The sequence below is a fragment of the Rousettus aegyptiacus genome, unplaced genomic scaffold (assembly GCF_014176215.1).
Source record: "Rousettus aegyptiacus isolate mRouAeg1 unplaced genomic scaffold, mRouAeg1.p scaffold_m13_p_10, whole genome shotgun sequence".
NCBI classification, from domain to species: Eukaryota; Metazoa; Chordata; class Mammalia; order Chiroptera; family Pteropodidae; genus Rousettus; species Rousettus aegyptiacus.
The window spans coordinates 16311834-16332479 of NW_023416285.1; the positions used below are offsets into that span (position 1 = coordinate 16311834).

A 20646-nucleotide genomic window follows, 5' to 3' on the forward strand; every position below is an offset into this window, starting at 1 on the left:
TTTCTTTTGTCTGCAGAGTCAGTGATTTCTTCAATTCAGAATATATTTTCTCTCTAACAATTTGGATATTTTATTTTGTCTTTTTGTTCTTGACTCTTCATTTCAGTGATTTATCCTAACCCTTGAACTAACTACACCCAATTCTAATTCTAATCCTAAATTTACCCATCCAAGGATTCATCCTCTTTTCTGCTGATCTTTGTCATTTAAAATTCCCAACTTAAACTTTCAACAGAGAATTTAAGAATTTAGGTTTATTCTCTGAATCACTAGATTGAGTTTTGCATAATTGATTCTGGTACTAACAACTTATAAAACATTTGAAATAATTTTTACTGTATTTTTACCTTTATTAAATTATTTTAATAAATAGTGTGTTTTTTAAATCTCTTTTCCAATATTATAATTTCAGTCAAATCTTTGGTCTTACATCTTATCTATAATCTTTTGCTTCATAGATTTTATGTTTTATTTACTGGGAGGACAAGTTTAAAACTCTAGATTTTACATCTAATTCTTGTAATACATCTTTTTCCAAAAGTTTTTTTTTCTTTCTTTCTTTCAAGTGTTTGATTTTGCATTTTTGACTTCAAGGAATCATTTTATAACCTGAACATTTCTTTAATTTTCTTATTATTTTTTTTGAATGATGACATTCTTATTCAAACTTAGTATTTTTTCCCCAAATATAAAACATCTTGATTCTTTGCCCTCTCTAACTATATTTTATTATCATTTTTTTAATATCTTAGGCTACAGTCTGATTGTCAGATAACCAGAGATTCTGTTGCTTAGAAAGTGCTTAAAAAGAACTTGAACTAAGTTAATTCAATGGATAAACCAGGAAACAAACTTTTATTTTACAGTGATTCTCTTTTCACTCTTTTCATCCTTAATTCTGACCATACTGAATAATTTGCTATTTACGTGAAGAAACAGGCTTTTTAGCAATTCAGTCTCTTTGCACTTACTTTTTCTCTCACTAAAAGTGTTCTTTCCATCTTAAAGCAACCATTTAACTCCCACTCATCATTTAAAGGTAATTTTAAGCATTACCTTTTGCTAGAATTGTTCTGCGATGTCTATGTCTGAACCAGATGATTCAAATCTCAAATTCCATGGCAACCTTTGTGTGCTTTTATCATAAACTGTAGGTAAAGGCATTTATCACTATATGTCTCCCTATAGACTAAATTTGGTTTACTGAATCCTTTGAGCTTCTTATTAAGATAAGAGTATTTTCCTGGAAAAAAAAATTCTCTTACGGAAAATACATGACCAAGTTTCATGAATTTTCCAAAATACCTTTGTGTACTGACATTCCATGCACTTAAATGAACATTCCAGGTGGGCTGCTTATTGTTACAAGGCACCATACAGACATCCCCTGTAAAACTGTGATTTATTTAGCCATGAAAACAAAACAAAACAAAACAGACTTCACAAAGAAGAGAAATGTCTTCTGGACATATAGCTCTAGATGACACTCAGAGAGAGAAATATCCTGTTGAATCTTAGAAACAAACATCTTCTTCGTGACTTCTTCTTTTTACAGACTTTCAGCTCTTTTGATGGCTAAATAGAACTTGGCATTTTTGAGTTACAGCCTCCTAGAGAAAGGAAGTGGAGTCAGCCAGCAGGTCAACTCTGATAGCTTTGTAAGGTCCTGCCATCTAGTGTTCTGGAATGAGGGCCCCATGATAGTGATACCTGTAATAAACTACCCTATTTCCTATTTTCATCTTGCCTATTGTCCGCGGAGTTCATAGTTTTCTATTCAAAGCATGTTTTGTTAGAGAATGTCCTTAAAGTTCACTCTGCCTATTTCCCTCAATTGCAAGTTGGAAAAATTGATTCCTTATTAATATGAATTATTTTACATGTTCATAAGCTCTGTGTCATTCATTTTAATTTTATGTAAAATCGAAATAATATCTAATCATCAAGGATACTGTAAGGTTTAGAGATAAAATATGTGAAATGTATTCACTGAACAAAAAATTGTTAGAGTCATTGCCATTGTTATTATTAGAAGCATCATTCCTTTATCCATTCTATCAATATTTATTTGAGTACCAACTATCCACTGGGCACTATGCTAGAGGGTGATTACATGTCTCTCGACTCAGTACATTTACAAGCAGACCTGTTCTTGATGTGATCACACATATGACCTTCTCTATGAGTACAGTCTGTTAGTGTTATGATGAATTTTTGAAATAAGTTAATCAGCCCAGGGTATCCTATGTTTTTAATGTCAAGTCTTATAAAGAGAATGGTTTGTATTTTGAAGAGAACATTTTCAAATGAATTAGGATTGTACCAAACGCAACTTCTTGCTTGGTAGGAAAGAGTTCAATGGCATATAGCTATCATTAACAACTAATGGAGGGAAGGTTTCTTTTTTTTCTCTCCATTTTATCGATAATACATATCACAATCATTGATCTGTAAGTGATGTTAATTAAATATTTTTTATTAGAGAAATAACTGAATAAATGGCAATAGTAATGTTTAAATTTGTTACTTAAATTGTATGACTTCTGTTATAGGTACATGGTATGATATCAGCTTGGTATCTAGGAAACTGGCACTAGGTCTATGAGAAGCCACACAGAAAATATAGAAATATAGAAAAAGTTAATTACAAACTAAATTCGAATACTACCACAGAATTGGCACTCTTAATATTACCAGAACAGATTAGATATAACACTAGAATATTTATTTAATTCATGTTGTGCCTGTACAATTTTCATTCAATTTTCATTCTTTAAATGCCACTCACACCAAATTTTTTTAAAAAGATATATTTTCCTCTACATGATTGAAAAAAAGCAATATTTTTCTGAATTGCTTTATTTAATGTAAAAATTGAACTAAATGGTAATTTTGATTTTGAGTAAAAATTTGGCTTTTTCACTTAAAGTAATAGTAACATATTTATCAATGTTTTACCATGATCCAGAAATTGTTGTATGTGTTCCAACTTGCTTAATTCTTATCACAATTTTATGAGGCAGACTGTAATTTTCCTCATTTTAAAGATGGTGAAAATGAGTCAGAGAGAGAGAATAATTAATTTGCTTGTAGTTAAACTGCTTGAGGTGTAGAACCTGCATTTGGATCCAGACTCCATAACTTCATGTTCTTAAACAGTATCTACAAACTTTTCTCCATTTTTATAGACTAGCTTACTTTGTGTTTAACAATGTGCTGAGGATTTATAAGGGTATTTATATCATACTAGTAGGCTTTGAGATAGGCTCTGTTTTTACTCTTGTTTTATAGAAAACTAAAACTTAGATTTACTATTACTTGTAAAATCACAAAAATAAAATATCAAGGACTAAATACTAAATATGCTTCACGGGCATCAAATTCTTATACATAAACACTATGGTTTGCAGACTTTTTACATCATGAAGTCATGACAGTCATCTGATTAACAAATTTGTTCACTTATTTGGGGGGCACTCATAGGTGTTGATACTTTTTAGACTCATATATAGTTGTTATAGTCATTTGATTATTTTACCCTTTCTGTATGAGCTCATTAATGTACGTTTGGACAGTCCCTCTTATCAAAGGATTGGAAAAAATGAAAGCTACTTTAATTTTAAAATTTACACTAGGATTTTCCAAAAGGACACTTTGCTTAGTCGCATACATTACTGAGAATTCCTTTTCTACGTGTGTCATGTGTAATTCTAGCCACAGACTCCACTGGAACATTTCAAGAGTGTGCTACCACAGCAGGGTCACTTATTCTAGTGCTGGAACAATTTTAAACACCTGCTTCAGGGGTTGCCTGGAAACGACACTTGTCACACATTAAGCATCGGTGTTAAGGCACTTTAAGTTGGGTTTTTTTTTCTCTCTCAGAATAAAGAATTTTGCACCACTCTTGTACAGAAAAAGCTGGCAATTGTTTTCTCAGATTTTTGTTCTGAGTATTATTTTTGGAATTTTATTTTTAAATGCATTTAAATGATGTAAGTTATAGGGATTTCTAAACAATTGTAATTTGCATTCTTTAAATTAATATTTTATGTGGATATATAGCTTCTAGAAGAAAATAATATGAATATCAAAAAATGAGGACAATAATTTAAAAAGCTACAACAACTTCTTTAGCTTAAGTTGCTGTGCTCAAACAAAAGAAGAATGCTACAAAATGTGAAGAAAGAGGTATGAACCTGGTCTCAGTTCATACATTTAATATCGATCTTCACATGTCACTTCCACTCCTGATCTTGAGATTTTCACATTCAGAATAGGGATAAAAATTCTTCCCTATATGCTTCCCAAGATTTATTCGACTCAACATATGACATGCTAAGAAAGCATTTATAAGTCTTATAAATGGAAAGTATTTTTGTTTCTGTGGTCAAAGTCATCCATTCATTCATGAAAGTAGATGGTTAGGTTTCTTGTAACTCTGAAATTACCTGCTCTGAAAAAGGTTGGTTTTAACAAAGTAAGACAAGATGATTGAACTCAGATGAACCAATGTACACCTACCCCTACAAATGGAGAAAAATTAAAGTACTCAATCACAGAGATTTAGCAGTATAATTTTTCGGTATGATGGATGACCATCTACTGAGTTTTCACACAGTGCCTAGCAACTAGGAATTGCTCCAGAAAAGTTAGTTATTATTGCTGTGTGCCAGGTACTGTGGTAAAAATCAATAGATAATAATCTAACTTTTTTCTTTGCACTAAGTCAGTTAGTGTTCACAACAAACCTACACAATTGTTAAGTCCATTTTACAGCTGAGGAAAGTGAGGAGCGAAGAATTTAAGCAAATTGCACATAAGCACCCCAAAACTATTGGCATAAAACAACTCATTTCACTATATCTCACAACTTTATAGTTATGATTATTAGCAGGAATCATATAGTATATTTTATGTTCCATGTGACATAAACTGGGTCACTCAGTAGCATTTAGTTGGTAGGTGGTCTCTCCTTGAGGGTTCAAGATGATGTTGCTTACAGGACTGGTGCCTGATAGAAGCAACTATAACATGGAGCTCAAATGAGTTACCGTTTTCTTCACATAGGTCTGTTCAGCAGGAAATTCAGACTCTATATATGGTGGCTCAGAGCTCCATGAGGACAAGATAGAAACTACTAAAGACCTGGATCTATAATGGCATCATTTCCACTGTGTGCTATTGGTCCAAGCAGTCATGTTTTCAAAGAGTGAAATGTCATACTTTCCCACTTTTAAAGAGATGGAAGAAAAATACTGACCTTCAATGGGAGAATTTGCAGCCACGTTTAATTCACCAGTGTTCAAGCCATTTTGGTCAGAATATTATTTTTCCCAAATGACTCTTTTATATATTTAGCGAGAATCTTTACTTTATCTGAGGGATTTTGTTGGTTGATCCATTAGAATAATATCTTTTTTCAACATTTTGCATCATTTCCAATGTATACCCATGCATTGACCAAAGAGTATGCCCTGATTTTCTTACAAACAAACCTTCCATGAAAACATGAAGTGATCATTCAAGTTTATTGGCCAAAATTTAGTTGTCTTTAGAATTGATTGGTTGGTAAGAAAGATTTCTAAGTTAAATATTCTATACATTTATTTGTAAATATTCCCCTTAAGGCCACAATTTGATAGAATGGTTTTCTCCATGATGCTTTAAAGTAATATATTAGAAACCTAGCAAATTTTTACTTTAAACATGAAATGTACTATAGGAATTCATACAATTTTCAAAATGCTCTCAAAGCTTTTTATCATTTAACATTTTAGTTTCTTTTTTAGTCTCTGAAAGCAAAACTATAGGAAATTTTTAGATAAATTTCTATCAGATAAAATTAAATAAAATTAACATTATGTTCTTTAGTTTTTGTCTCACAAATTGTTTCCTAAACAAATCCATAACTTCACTGCCAATGGTTAGCTATCTGTTATATACTTCTCTCGATGTTAGGATTCTAAATTGTATTCTCTATTTCATTTAATCTTCAACCTTGATACAACCTTGAATTTTCAGAGGACAAACTTAATAGATTTCTTCTTTTCTTCATCGTTCTCTAATATCTTTCATCTCCAGAAAAATATATGATAAACACAAAATCATATATGATGTTGTATATTACCCCTTGCCCAGTTTGAGTTTACAATTGAAGATAAGTTTTAAGTATGGATTAGCAAATATGTAACATAATGGAACCTGAGGAAACTTTTCGATGTCACTTTCTAGACACTCTCTGTACAATTCCTCCAGTATAAGGATGGCTACTGCTTTCAGAACTGCTTGGTAGTCCTTTGGGACTCTGTTTCTGGAGACTGATATTTTCTCCCCAAGTTATGTATTTCTAAGTACTTGTGTTAGCAAGGGAGGCATTATGCAAACCCATATCCTTAGAGTATTTGGATATTCCATTTCTTTCCCGAAGTAAGCAATCTGTTTACAGCACTGTTGCCCCAGCTATGATGCCTCATTTCTATCAGCAACGATCAATTAACGTGACAGTTTAGTTTCTCTATGACGTGGGGCAAATTACTTTGCCTAACTGATTTGCTTTTTCTTTTTTTTTTTTTTTCTTTTTTTTTTGGAAAATAGGTTGGTGATAATAATATCTAACTCATAGAGCTTACAAAAGAATCAGCTAAGGCCATGAATGCAAAGTTCTTAGCACAATATCTGCTGTATTATAAGTGTTTATTATATTTTAAATAACATGATTGATAACTTGGAGCTCTCCCTCTTTTTAGCATGCTGTATCCCTTATGTCAATAAATTCTACCACTATGCTCTCTCTCACAATTTTCTTTTCCTTTGTTTTCTCATTTGCAGAGAATTTTACTAATTATTGCAAAGGCTATCAATCTTTCCTAACTCTAAACTTCCCTCTAATTAAGCCTTCATGCTTAATTCAATTCTGCTTTATAAAATGAGAATTCGGGCACATTTCTCACTTGAATTACAAATGTTTTAATAATGTCCCTTTTCTTTCTAAAGTGCGTGTGTTACTTTCCTGTTTCTGCTATAACAAATTTTCACAAACTTAGCAGCTCAGAACAACACAAATGTAGACTTTTATAGTTTTGGTAGTCAGAAATCTAAAACCAACATATGCCGGAGCTATGTTCCATCCAAAGACTTCAAGGGAAAAGCCATTGCCTTGCCTTCTTCAGATTCTAGAGGCTTCTCAGATTCCTTAGCTCTCGGTCCCTTCCTGGCATCTCTCTGACCTTTCGCTTCTGTTGTCACATTTCCTACTGCTGACTCTGATTCTCCTGTTTCCCTTTTAGCAGGATCCTTGTGATTGCAGCTATTATAATTAATAACATAGGTTAATGTAGTAATGCTACATAAGATAATCTCCCCAGCTCAAGATATTTAATTTAATCACATCTATAAAGTTATTTTTACTATTCCAAGTAACATTTTTATAAATTTTAGAGATTACAGTCTGAACATCTTTGAGGGACCTACTATAATACATGTTGAAATCCTTAGCATATTTTTCAGGTCCTTCATTATCTGGTTTCAAACTGCCTTTCATTGTTTTCCAGTCAGTTCCTGATATCCTGATTGTATCTTATTATTTTTATATTATATGGTTATACATTGAACTGTAAATACATTATCCACTTTTTTTGAGAATATTTTAGAATTTTTTAATTTAAAAATTTTTTCAATTGTAGCTGACAATATTAAATTAGTTTCAGGAGTAAAACATAATGATTAGATATTTAGATAACTTACCAAGTGATCACCCCAATAAATCTAGAAACTATCTGACACCATACATAGGTATTATAGTATTATTGACTATATTCTCTATGCTATGCTTTACATCTCCATGACTATTTTGTAAATACCAATTTGTACTTCTTAATTCTTTTATCATTTTCACCCTCCCGCCAACCACCCTCACATCTGGCAACCATCATAATGTTCTTTGTATCTATGAATTTGTTTCTGTTTTGTTTATTTTATTTTTTTAGATTCCACATATAAGTGAAATCATATGGTATTTGTCTTTCTCTGTCTGACTTATTTCATCCAGCATAAAACCCTCTGGGTTCATTCATGTTGTTACAAATGGCTGAGTAATATTTTTATAGCTGAGTAATATTCCATTATATGTACATATCACTTCCTAACCATTTGTCTATTGGTAGACACTTCCATATCTCAGCTATTCTGGATAATTCTGTAATGAACATATGAATGGTTATGCCTTTTTGAATTAGTGTTTTGGGTTTCTTTGAATAAATCCCAGAAGTGGAATTACTGAGTTTTTCTTTGTCTCTTGTCATGGCCTTTGTTTTAAAGTTTATTTTGTCTGGTATAAATATTGCTACCCCAGCCCTATTTGTTTATTTGTTTGTTTGTTTGTTTCCATTTTCATGAAATTGCTTTTTTCATTTCTTCACTTTCAGTCTATGTGTGTCTTTCGATCTGAAGTGAGTGTCTTATAAGCAGTATATGGAGGGCTCTTGTTTTCTTAGCCATTCAGCCACCCTATATTTTTTCATTGAAGCATTTAATTCATTTACATTTTAAGTAATTGTCGATAGATATGTAATACTGGTTTGGTGGCAATGAACTCTTTTCATCACTTTGAATATTTCTTGCCAATCTCTTCTGGCCCGAAAAGTTTCTATTGAGAAATCAGCAGACAATCTAATGAGAGTTCCCTTACAGGTAACTAACTGCTTTTCTCTTACTACTTTCAAGATTCTCTCTTTGTCTTTAACCTTTGGTATTTTAATTATGATGTGTCTTGGGATGGGCCTCTTTGGGACTTTCTGACTTCTTGTTTGGGGCTCTCTTCACTTCTTAGGATTGTATTTCTACTTCCTTTGCTAGGGTAGGAAAGTTTTTCATATTTTAGAAAATAATTAGGAATATAAGGGAAAAAATTTCCATTATTACTTTAAATAGATTGTCAATTCCTTCCCCTCTCTCTCTCTTCTCCTTCTGGTACCCCTATGATTCAAATGTTGGCACACTTGATATTGTCCCAGAGACCCCTTAAACTATCCTCATTTAATTTTTTTTTTTTTTTTTTTTTTACTTTTTGCTGTTCCGATTGGATGTTTCCTGCTACCTTATCTTTCAAATAGCTACTCCTATCTTCTGATTCATCTAATCTTTGATTCCCTCCAATGTGTTGCTCGTTTGTAATTGTATTCTTCCTTTTTAATTGTTTTTTGTTTTGTTTCCTATCTTCACTTTTATGTTTCCTATCTTTTTGTTGAAGTTCTGGCTGAGATCATTAAGCATCCTTCTAATCAGTGTTTTGAACTCCTCATCTAGTAGATTGTTTGTCTCTATTTTATTGATATTTTATTTAGTTCTTTTTCTGGAGTTTTGTTCTGTTTTTGGGGGGGTGGGGAGTATTTCTTTGTCTCCCCATTTTGGCTGTTTGTTTCTGTGAATTAGGTAGAGTTTCTATATCTCCTGGTTTTGTTAGGATAGCCTTATGTAGTAGGTATCTGGTGGGGCCCAGTGGCACAGTCTCTCTGGTCACCAGAGCTGGGTGCTTTAGTGTGTCTCTTGTGTGGATTGTGTGTACTCTCCTGTTTTAGTTGAGCCTTGATCATTGTAGCATCTCGATGGGAGGAATTGCCCCTCAGGCTGATTGTTTGTGAGTATCTGGCCATAACTACAGCGGAAGAACTGTTGTGCAGGGCCTGACCCTATGCAGCAAAATTTACTTTAGTGGGGCTCTTGTACCTGAAGAGTTTTCCCTTGAGTGTGTCTTTTATGGAAGTGGTTGGGTAGTACTCTGGTGTGGTCTGAAGCTAGCCACCAGATATGTTGGTTCTGGGCTTGGCAGCGGTTCTGGTGGAGGCCAAGCTCAGCCACTGACTATGTTCTCCCTGGGGCCACTTGGTAAGGTTGCAAAGTGATCTGCAGATGGTTACCACTTGTGCTAGGCTTGAAGATGTCTGGGACAGTCTAAGCTGTGAACTGAGGCTGACTTCCACGAGTGCCAGGCTTGAGGCTGCTTAGCAAGAGGTACAAAGCATGCCAAGGCCAGATGTTGCTTGTTTGGAGTTTATGAACCTTTGAAAGATTAGCATGAACTAAGATAGGCAATTTGTATGGAAAAGGTCACTGGAATTGGTTTGGATGGGACTACAAGCTGGAAGGGTCAGGGCCACAGAGGATCACCAGGACAGGACCAATGGTGTTAGCCAGGTTGATGGAGACTCAGATATGGCAGCTGCCAACATCTGCATGCTGGGTAGGGGGAAGGCTCAACAAAGGAACAATGGCTTCTGCCAGCATTTCTGTCTGGGAGAAGGCTGCCCCTCCAGCCCTCTCCCTGAAGCCTAACAATTCAGTTCCTCCTCATACATCCCTGGTGCCTTTCAAGCTGCTTCCCTAGTGCCGGAACTCATAGCAGTTAAGTCCATCAACAGGTAAATTTATGTATGGGCCCTTTAAGAGAAATTCCTGGAACTCTAGCAGCCCTCTGTCTTACTCAGCCACAATCTCTACTGGTTTTCACAGCCAGAAGTTATGAGACTTCCCTTCCTGGCACTGGAACCATGAACTGGGGAGTCCATTTGAGGATGGGACTCCCTCACTCTTCAGGGAACACCTCTGAAGCTGAGATATTGCTCCCAATTTTTAACTGCAACACATGGCTGTGTGACTAGCCCATTCTGCCTCTGCCCCTCCTACCAGTGTTAACGTGGCTGCTTCTTTATATCCTTGGTCGTAAGACTTCTGTTCAGCTAGACTTCAGGTGATTCTTATGATGGTGATTCTGTAGTTTAGCTGTAATTTCATCATGGTTTTGGGAGGAGGTGAGCAGAGCATTTATCTCCTCTGTCATCTTGACCAGAAGCCACATCATTCACTTTCTGTGAGATTTTCCATATGTTCTCTTCTCTTCATAAAATGTGTTTTCTATGTATTTTGCCTCTGGTGAAATACTACTAATTTTCCAAAATCTAGATAAGATTTTTAGTCTTTTGTGCTTTTAGAATACACTCATAATTGCATTATTTTAGGACAGATTATGCTATACAATAATTAAATATGTATATTTGTTTATTTTTGTAGATTTAACAACTTGAAAACTAAGGCTTTTAAAAATTTTCATTGTTTCACATTAAACACAGAATTGGGCCAAAAAATGTTGTTTATGATATTAACAAACCCACTTGCTGCAGCTTGCTTAAAATCTAGATAGGCAGTAACAGCTCTGAAGTCCACAGTTTATTGTTTGGTTACTATTTGCGTCAGCTGGGAGCCTTAGTTGTAAAAACAGTGGAAATCCCCTACAGATGGTTTGTCGAGAAAGTGACTATAATAAAGGATGTTAGATAGCCCACAGGATCTCCCAAAAGACAGAGAAATAGGCTTGGGGGTCATGCAGCCAGGAATAATGGCCAAGTCATACCATTAGATGGCTCCTGTGGGGCCCAGTGAGATGTTATTGCTACATACAGACATCTAAAATCACACACTGCAAATGTTACCACCAGAACTTTGGCCACTGTTCCCTCTAGAAAATACACATTTTCTGTCTCCTTTGCTAGGAAGGTGGTAGAGGGAAGAATTCTTCCAACGTGAGCCTCCGACAGGCAGAACCAACGGTGCATACCTGTATGCCAGCTATATAGAGGATGGAACAACTCTTTTTGGCTATATTTTTTAGATGAGTGAATTCTTTAGGTGAAAAACACCTCCAGTTTGAAAGTATTCTGAAGTGTTAAGTAGTTAAGAGTTTGGTAATTTTAACTATGCCTTTTAGAGAAAAGATATAGAATGAAGTAAGTCCTTTTATAAATTTGCCTTAGAGAGAGAAATTAAAAAACAAAACTATAGCATATAGAATGAAGCTAATTTTCATTTGCGGGGGCAGCAAATATCCAAAGAAATGTTTATATTTTGTGTGTGTATTGTCTAAATGAAATATTCATTTTTATGTAATGGTCCAGTCAACTGGGTAATGCTGTGAGACATACACTTAGCAAAAGTATTGAACAGTGACTCATTTGCATTAAAAGATGATAAAAGTTGTCTGGTGTAGTAATGGATAGTTCATTAGATTAGTAATAGAACTGTGGTCCATTCTCCCTTAAGTTACCAATCAAAATCCATCACTATGCTTTAGACTTGAAAGCAACTCTCTTTCTGATGAGGTTAATCGTTTAGTCCTGTCTGAGCATAAAGAACTTCCTTTGTGAAAGGACTAAAATGCAGTGGGGGAATAAGATTGAAAACACTAGGCTTGGAGTCAGGAAACCCATCTTCTATTGCTAGTGGGACACTGACTAGCTGGGGGAAAAAAAAAAAAAACAGAGAAATCAAAAATCTCTTGCCTCTATGTTGTCAAATGTAGAATTCAAAGGGTAGATTAAATCTCTTATGCCCCTGTTAGATTTAATATTCTGTGACTAATTGGGAAGATAAATTTCTAAGCATACATGTATAGAATGAAAAATAAAACATCTAATCCACTGTGAATAAAATGTAAATTTTACATGAGATATTTTCTATTTCTGGCGCTTGGTAAAGCTGTTCCCTTTGTATTTCTAGACTATGTAGTTGTAGGGTACAAAAAAAAAGTTTAGTTCTTTGTCCTGATGCTTCTGACCTTATGCAAGAAACTTATTTCTCCCCTGCTCAGTGTCCTCTACTGTAAGGTGGACATCATTGGGTAGTTTTCTCTATGGCACAAGTTTCTGGTGAAAGCCAACTAAGTAATACAAAATGAAAGTTATTTTGTAACCAAAAATTCTCTATTAGCATTAGAATTCTTTCTGTACATAATACTTTCATAGATCAGCTAATGCAGAGCTTCAAAGTCAAAGTCATACTCAAAAGGTTTTTAAGAATTTTTACTGCAAAAGCCAATGTATGAAGGTAGATTGTTACAAATAGTCCTCAAACACTTTTGGTTGACAGGGATGTAGGAAAAGGGATGTGGGGAAATTGCTAATGGAATGATGTGAATGTTTTATAATTTGACATTTTACAACAGAAAAATATAGTGAAATAACAAGACACAAAATTAAAAAAAAATAGCACCTTCGAGTAACATATACACATGTGTATGTATATAAGTGTGTGTGTATAGATATAGATATAGATAATATAGATATAGATGATATAGATATAGAAAAATAGAAAAAGTTTTAGCTATATATGCACACATATAAACAATTGATGTTTTTTCAGATTTGCAAATACTAGAAACAAAACAAATGCTCACCAATATGGAAATAATTGACCACATAATGGTATGTAAGAATTTTGAATATTATGTGGCAATTAAAAAATGATTTAAACTGTATCAATCAGTTATACTCATGTGGGGTGGGGCAAGAGGGAGTCATTCACTAATAATTGAGGTTTTTTGTTAGGAAAAAAGATGCAGAAAGAAACTGTCAAAGAAACAATGATTTTTTTTTTTTAAATGTGTATAGATATGTATGTGCAGGAGGCATACTGGGAAATCCTGAAGAGATAAAGTGGTAAAGTGATAGGGGACCCAATTTTAATGATACATGACTAAACTTTAGGAAAAAAAAATGAAACACAATCAAGTGGGAGGATATAGCCCCATCAATCAGGTAGGGTTATGAGAGGTAAGTCTAAGTATTCTGTCAAGGACCATTCCAGTCCAGGTTGGAGGCAACAAGGTATCTGATTGATAGATGAGTGGTACAGATTATTTTCATGATAGTTATAAAAAAATTCAAAGATGGGTTACAGAGTAGTTTTTAGTTCGTAAGATTCTCACCCTGGAATTATTAAGTGGGTCAGGTTTCCCATTCTGTGAACTGAAGTTTAGGTTTGAGCTTTATATGCTGATATTAAAATATTGCCTTCTAACATAAGGTCAAAATTTTGTATCCACATCACACAAACATATCTTGATGTTTTTAAAAATAATTTCTTCTAGTTTTGTAATTTAATCAGTACAAGCAAATCTACTTTTTCCAGAATGCAAGTGAGCTTCAGATAGTGAATTCATTTATACTTAAGATTAGGTTGGCTCCCTAGTTGATTGCCACTTTTTGTAAATGTTTAAAATTTTTTATTAAGTAGAAAATTCTATTCTTTAAATTCTCCTAGAGAAAAAAAGTTGACGAACAATTACTAAATGTGAGATAGGTAGCAATGCTTCATTTGCAATTATTGTCTAATTTATAAAATAATATTTTCAGGAAACATAATTTTTATGAAATTAAAATTTATAATCTTTATAAAGTTGAATGATATGATCAGTTTATTATAGTAGTTTGAAGATCTTACTTCAGAAATATGGAGACCTATGTTCAAATTCCATCTCTATTATTTACAATTTATGTTAATTTGGATAATCTTGATTTTTTCAAACCTGAGTTTTCTCACTAAAAATGGTGACATTAAAGGACTATTGTATGTATTAAATGAGACAATGTGATTTAGTAAATAAAATAGTAAACATTATTATTACTGTGTCTTCCTGAGGGGCTCATTTCACATATTTAAGGGATATAAAAATAGTTTAATTTAGGGCACATGTGTAAAAAACGTATTAGACCTAAGACACTGTGGTAATATGAGGAAGAGGGATTTGGGAGAAAATTTAGTCAAAGAAATTCTGTGTGCATATTATATGGTGTAGGGCTTTAAGCAGTCACTAATATATGCCTCAGTTTTTCATCTTAAAATTGAAATGGTCTACGGCCATGCTACCCTGAACAAGCCTGATTCCTTCTGATCTTGGAAGCTAAGCAGGGTCAGGCCTGGTTAGTACTTGGATGGGAGACTATTTAGGAAGACCAGGTGCTGTAGGTGTAAAAAAATAAAAAGGGATTGTAAGCTGACAAGGTCCTTGCAATCTGTAAGGTCAACCAAGGGGTTGCCTTGCCTTAAAAAATAAATAAAATAAAATAAAATAAAATAAATTTTAAAATAAATAAAATAAAAATAAAATTGAGATGACTGGGAGAGTCTTCATTATCAGGTTTAACTTGAGAATCAAATTACATAAAATATGTTAAAGGATTTTTTTAAATTGTAAAGTAGTTTCCAAATGTGAGCAATTATGATTATTTTATATTTCAAAATATCTCTATGCTGCTTTTAATAAATGTCAGATTTTTTAGGTCTTCAGGAATTTCATTTATTGGTTTATCATATTTAACAAAAATAAGGGGTATGTAGCACAAGAGAAACATGACTGTAAAATAAAGGCAGTGCAGCAAGCCTTTTATCAGAGCTAACATTTTTCAAGATCGCAAGAGCCCGATTAAAATTAAACCCCAATGAGTCCTTGAGAGAGAAAAAATTAAATATGATGGTCTGCAAGAACTTCTTATCACTTCCAATTATCCATTTCATAAAAATGTTTGCCTTCAATTATTCATGTTATTTTAATATGGTTTTAATGTCTAATTATCTATTATTTTCAGGTAGCTCCAGATATTTTATAATACTTGCTTTGAAATGAATGTTAGGAATAATTGACTCAGTTTTTAAATGCCAAATATCTATGCTTAGCCACAATCAGAAAAGATAATTTAGCTGTTTTGTCAGGGGATTGCCCATTGATATGCCACTTGTGATAGCATTAGCACTAAATTAATCCCTTGAAAAAAAATTTATGAATATAGGTAAACCTTCTGATCTTGGATTGATAGACAAATGATTTTAACAAGATTTTAATTAAAATTGACCGCAGAGCAGTGTATCTTCCAAAGCAATGTGAAATATAAACAAGGAGTACCGAGAGAACACCAAATGAATTTGCTGTGCCATTCTGAAGGTCTTACATTGTAATACAGAGTTTAATCACAAAACTCCAACAAAGACTCTTTGCTTAGTTTTCTAAGATCTGCATTATCATAATGCAAACAAGCAAAAGAAACATTATTTTTCAAAAAATTCTTCACTTCTATCTATTTAAAAGAATGGATCTCAGAATTGACCTCAGCAAGCTGAGTGTTGTGATTTGTTTTTAAATTTGTTTATGGGTTATAGACTATCTTCTGTATGTCAAATATTGTTAAGTGCTGGAGAAATTCTCCAATCACTCACCTCCTCTACCCTTGCTAACTCACCTACCAACCATCTCACGACATCAGTAGGTTGGTATTGTGATGTTGGCTGCCGAACAGGAACTAACCCATTTACTTCCATTCCTAGGCAGAAAAAGAATAGATGAGCAAACCTGGACCAATCATATATAATGCGTAAAATGTCTGGCCATACTACTTTATCTAAGAATTGATTAATCAGTAGACCAGTCAATATTACTGGAGTATTGTCAAATACTTCAGTATTTTCATAATTGAAGGGAGCAAAGTGTCATTTTCTTTCTAGAGACCATCTATGAGGTTTTGAAGCTAATTTTGACAGCTCTAGAAAGATTCTTTGAAGAAGAGCCTTGACAGAAATTTATTCCTGGCTACAATCTTCTTGACTAACCCACTTAACTTTCCTATTTATGAGTTGGTTTACTCTGTATCTACCTCATATTAGTCTGAGATGCATCACTTGAAAAAAAATAAATTAATATAATTGTAAATGTTTTTGGCAGTCATTACTTTGACTTATGCAAAATGAAACATGTTAAAAATTAAAACATTCAACCAAAGGTCTGTTTGCCAATTGTGAAGAGTGAAAATGGTATTTGATTATACAATTTAGTAAATGACTATAATTCTGGTTATATATGGTTTTAGTTAATTAAAATATTCTATTTTGTGTACATAGCTATAGACTGAGAGTATAGACATTGTAGACCGAGCATGTTTGAGGGCCACGGTTTTATGTGCTGTATAAAAAATATCAGAGATGGCCATTAAAGAGAACGTAAGTTCACCGTGGGTAACTGTGGGTGCTCTGTCTGTGTAATCTTCATCCTGGAGTCAGTAATGCCAAGAACAGTGATTGCCATATAATGCTCATTAAGGGATATTTTTAATGGATTAATAGGTCAATTTAATGGAATTAATTAAAAACAGAATGTTAGAAATCGCAGTGATTGCAGCCTCTCTTCGGAGGTCTACCTATTCTGCTTGTTACTCGTATGACTTTGGGAAATAAGGCAATCTCTATGTGTTCTACTTTTTAACTTTAATATATGTATATAAATAAAACCTAAAATATTAAGAGAAGTGTTTGCCATCTAGCAATGCTCAATCTATTAATCATTATGAAAATAAATGAAAATAAATAAGCCATTAGGGGTGGTTCCATAGAGTAGTGGTTAGCATGTCTGCCTTGCACACAGAAGGTCCTGGCTTTGAACCCCAACAGAGCCACAACCCATACCCTGGGTGCGCCAGGCCCCAGGTGTGCCAGGCCCTGGGTGTGCGCTGCAAGCACGTGAGAGGAGACACCCCAACTTCAGAGATCCAGTCTTTAACGGGAGACAGCAACATCTGTAGGTCAGGGGTGGAGGGGGGAGGGGCTTAAAATAAATAAATAAATAAATAAATAAATAAATAAATAATAAATTTGAATAGAACCAAAGATTTTGGATCAGAAGTGGTTTGAGAGATGAGTGAATCCAAGATGTTCGGTTTATGGGTGTGACGTATGAAAGGGAGCATATTAGTGGACTTACAAGTAACTAGACAGGGCCACATGTTAAGTTTTACCCAGTGTGAGTTTCTGTTACTGCACTACCAAGACAGACTACTGGTGTTTCCTAAGACCTTGTGCTCCTTTATGCTTTGGCAGAATGGTTGACCATGTTCTCCAGGCTCTGCTTCTAAGAGAGGACTAATAACTACTGACCACTGAGCATATTGCTATAGCAAGTATTGGAAGTAACTTAGAAATCTAAATGAGTTTATAAACAGAGCCCTCTATTCACATCTAATACCGAACCATGCTGCAATGTGATGTCAAAGAAAATTAGTGTTAATATTATAAGCAACCAAGATTTTGTGGTTATTTCATGTGTCCTGACCAACACACTCACTATCTACTGAATATACGAATCTCTAAAATTTTATTAGACTTAGATTAGTTATGTAAAAATTTAATTTGTATATAAATGTTCTTGTAGATTTTTAAAAATTAAAAATGGAATAATTTATAATTCAAACATTATTAATTATGGAATATGATTTTATTGACTATCATGAAAATATTAGTAAATAAGAGATGATATTTAAATAAAAATGTATGTTTTTTTGTTTGTACTTTTACTGAATGGGGAATAATTTACTATATGTAAAATAACTTCTTGCACTAACATTGTGCCAGGTTAAAGTTTTTAAAAGTCATTGAAATGGAATATTGGAGAAAGGTAAAAACTTATTGAGTTAAGTGAAATATTGTGACAATCGAATATGAAGTAGGGGAAAATGCTCAGAATAATGTAGAAAAAATAGTATTTATATGATTTTTGGCAGATACCTCAGGAATTTAGGGGAAAAATCAAAAGTTGCTATAGTTGAGTTATTCTTGTTACATAATTTTTCAATTATTTCTAGAAACAAATACTTAACCTATTAACATTGAACATAGTTTTAATTCTTACTCTTTGTGCTAATCCTCAATCAATTCAGACATATTTAGATTTTTTTTTTAACTAAAACTGAAACTTAACCGAGAGGTTAAAATTACAGATTTCTGTCATTTTCAGTATGTATTTCTGTGCATTTTCTTCTAATTTGCATATTTATTTCATTAATATTTCAATCAAGAATTTCAGAGTTGAAAAACTGACTGTTGTTGGTGCATAGGAATGAGTAAGAGGGTCTTTCAAAGTTTTATAATGGTGAGGTAAATTACACCTCAGTAGGTATTAGTCTTTCAGAGATTTTTTTCCCCATTAAATTAGAACTCTAGTTTGTTGTCTCCTATTGGTATAACTGTGTTTGAAAAAGGTGTCTAGCAAAATCTCTGATGATAATTTCATGAACAAGATGAAATATGTGGGCAGGTTGATAGATTCAGTTAAATTCGAAGCTATTTGAGTAACTTCACTTTCAAAAACCATGGTCGTATGAGTCAATGTTTCTAGTTCAGAGTTTTCCATACTGTTTTTCATAAATCAAGGCCCCCTTTTTTAAATTTGCATATACGTGAGACACTACTTAAATACTCATTCATTAAAATACACCAGAAAAATTTTTAAATGGGAAATTTTCTTATGGTGACATGAAAGAGTGACAATATTTGGACTCAATAATTATCAATAGTTTAATCAATTTACTTGGATGAAACTTTGGCAAATTTCTAGAAAATATTGATATCACTGAGCAAGAATACATACCTGATTTGGGGTAGAATTGATCCAGAACTTTGCGATACCTCAGCAGACTATTCTAATGGCTTAAAACAGCTCAATTATGTGTATTTTTTTTCATGGCAGAGGTTAAACAGTCTCAAGTCTGTTTATTCTTAGATGCCTACTGCTCCTGCGGCAGTCTAGCATGACCAATTTTTTGCTTGGAGGATAACATTTTGGTATATCTTTCTGTTTCCAATTTTGCCTTATATGTAGTCCTCTCTAAGCTGCTATTAGAAAGCAAATTTTTAAAACTCAAAGTTATTGTCTCTTCTTTCTTAAACTTTTAAATCTATTAAAATCTCATATTTAATTCGTAAAACAATGGATGTATTCATCTCTAAATCCAGGCACTCTCAGGCTTTAGGTTTTGTGTCCTAGCTATTTCTCTTGCCTGGAACACTCTTTCCTATGGTAGCCATACCAATTCCCAATCACATCCATTAACTAACTTCTCCAATGTCACCTTTTCAGTGAGGTCTACTCTGTCCATCATATTAAAAGAACATAATTTCTACTCTTATCATATGACCCAAAATAAAATTTACTTATATACTTTATTATTTATTGCTAGCTTTTTCCTGCAGGAATGGGAATTCTCATCAATATGAGATTCCTCATCTATTTTTTTTTCCTACTGTTATAACTGATATTTAATAACATTGAATAAGTATTATTTCTCAATTGAAGTTGAAAGTTAATTCTTATTTTATCCTAAAGATGTCTTCCTTCTAAAGATATAATTTCAATAGCCAAAAATAGTTGAAGGCCTCCATTTCTCAGCAGAGGAAATATTCACATTAAATTGTAGTTTTAAATTAAATTCAAATGTAAATAGTCAAGATAATAATGCATTATTATTTTCAGTTTCTATAAACACTTTTGTGGTCCCAGTCCTCTAATAGATGTTTAGATATTACATAGAAATGACAGTGTATTCCAGACAAAATAGAAGCATTAGCAATACCATGGAATGATGTTTAAAATTATTTTATATTTTTCCTGCAATAAAATATTCAGCAGAAAAACTTAATTCTCCAATAGTTTTAAGTGCCAGTCCAATAATATGTGTGTGTGTGTATACACATATATGTATATATATATATATACACACACACACACATATATATATACACACACATATATTTTTTTTCTCTCTGAATTATTATTGTTGTTTAATCAGATTATTTCAATATACATCCCATGTACCATATATATACTCTCGCCTTATGTTTATTCAGGCACAGGACACATTTCCTGAGAAACTAGAAATACCCTTAGCTTGGGGATTCCAGTCAAAATTTATTTTTTACTAAAAAAACATTTCTAATAAGTGATCATTGTGTCATGTCCTTTATTTCTATTTTCTTACTTAAATTACCAAAAAAACAAAC

The 20646-nt window shown here is 33.2% G+C and overlaps 1 pseudogene; it reads left to right on the plus strand.

The window, feature by feature from the left end:
- The first annotated feature begins 14680 nt into the window (after positions 1-14680).
- LOC118608895 lies at positions 14681-14799 on the plus strand (annotated as a pseudogene).
- Positions 14800-20646: the final 5847 nt, after the last annotated feature.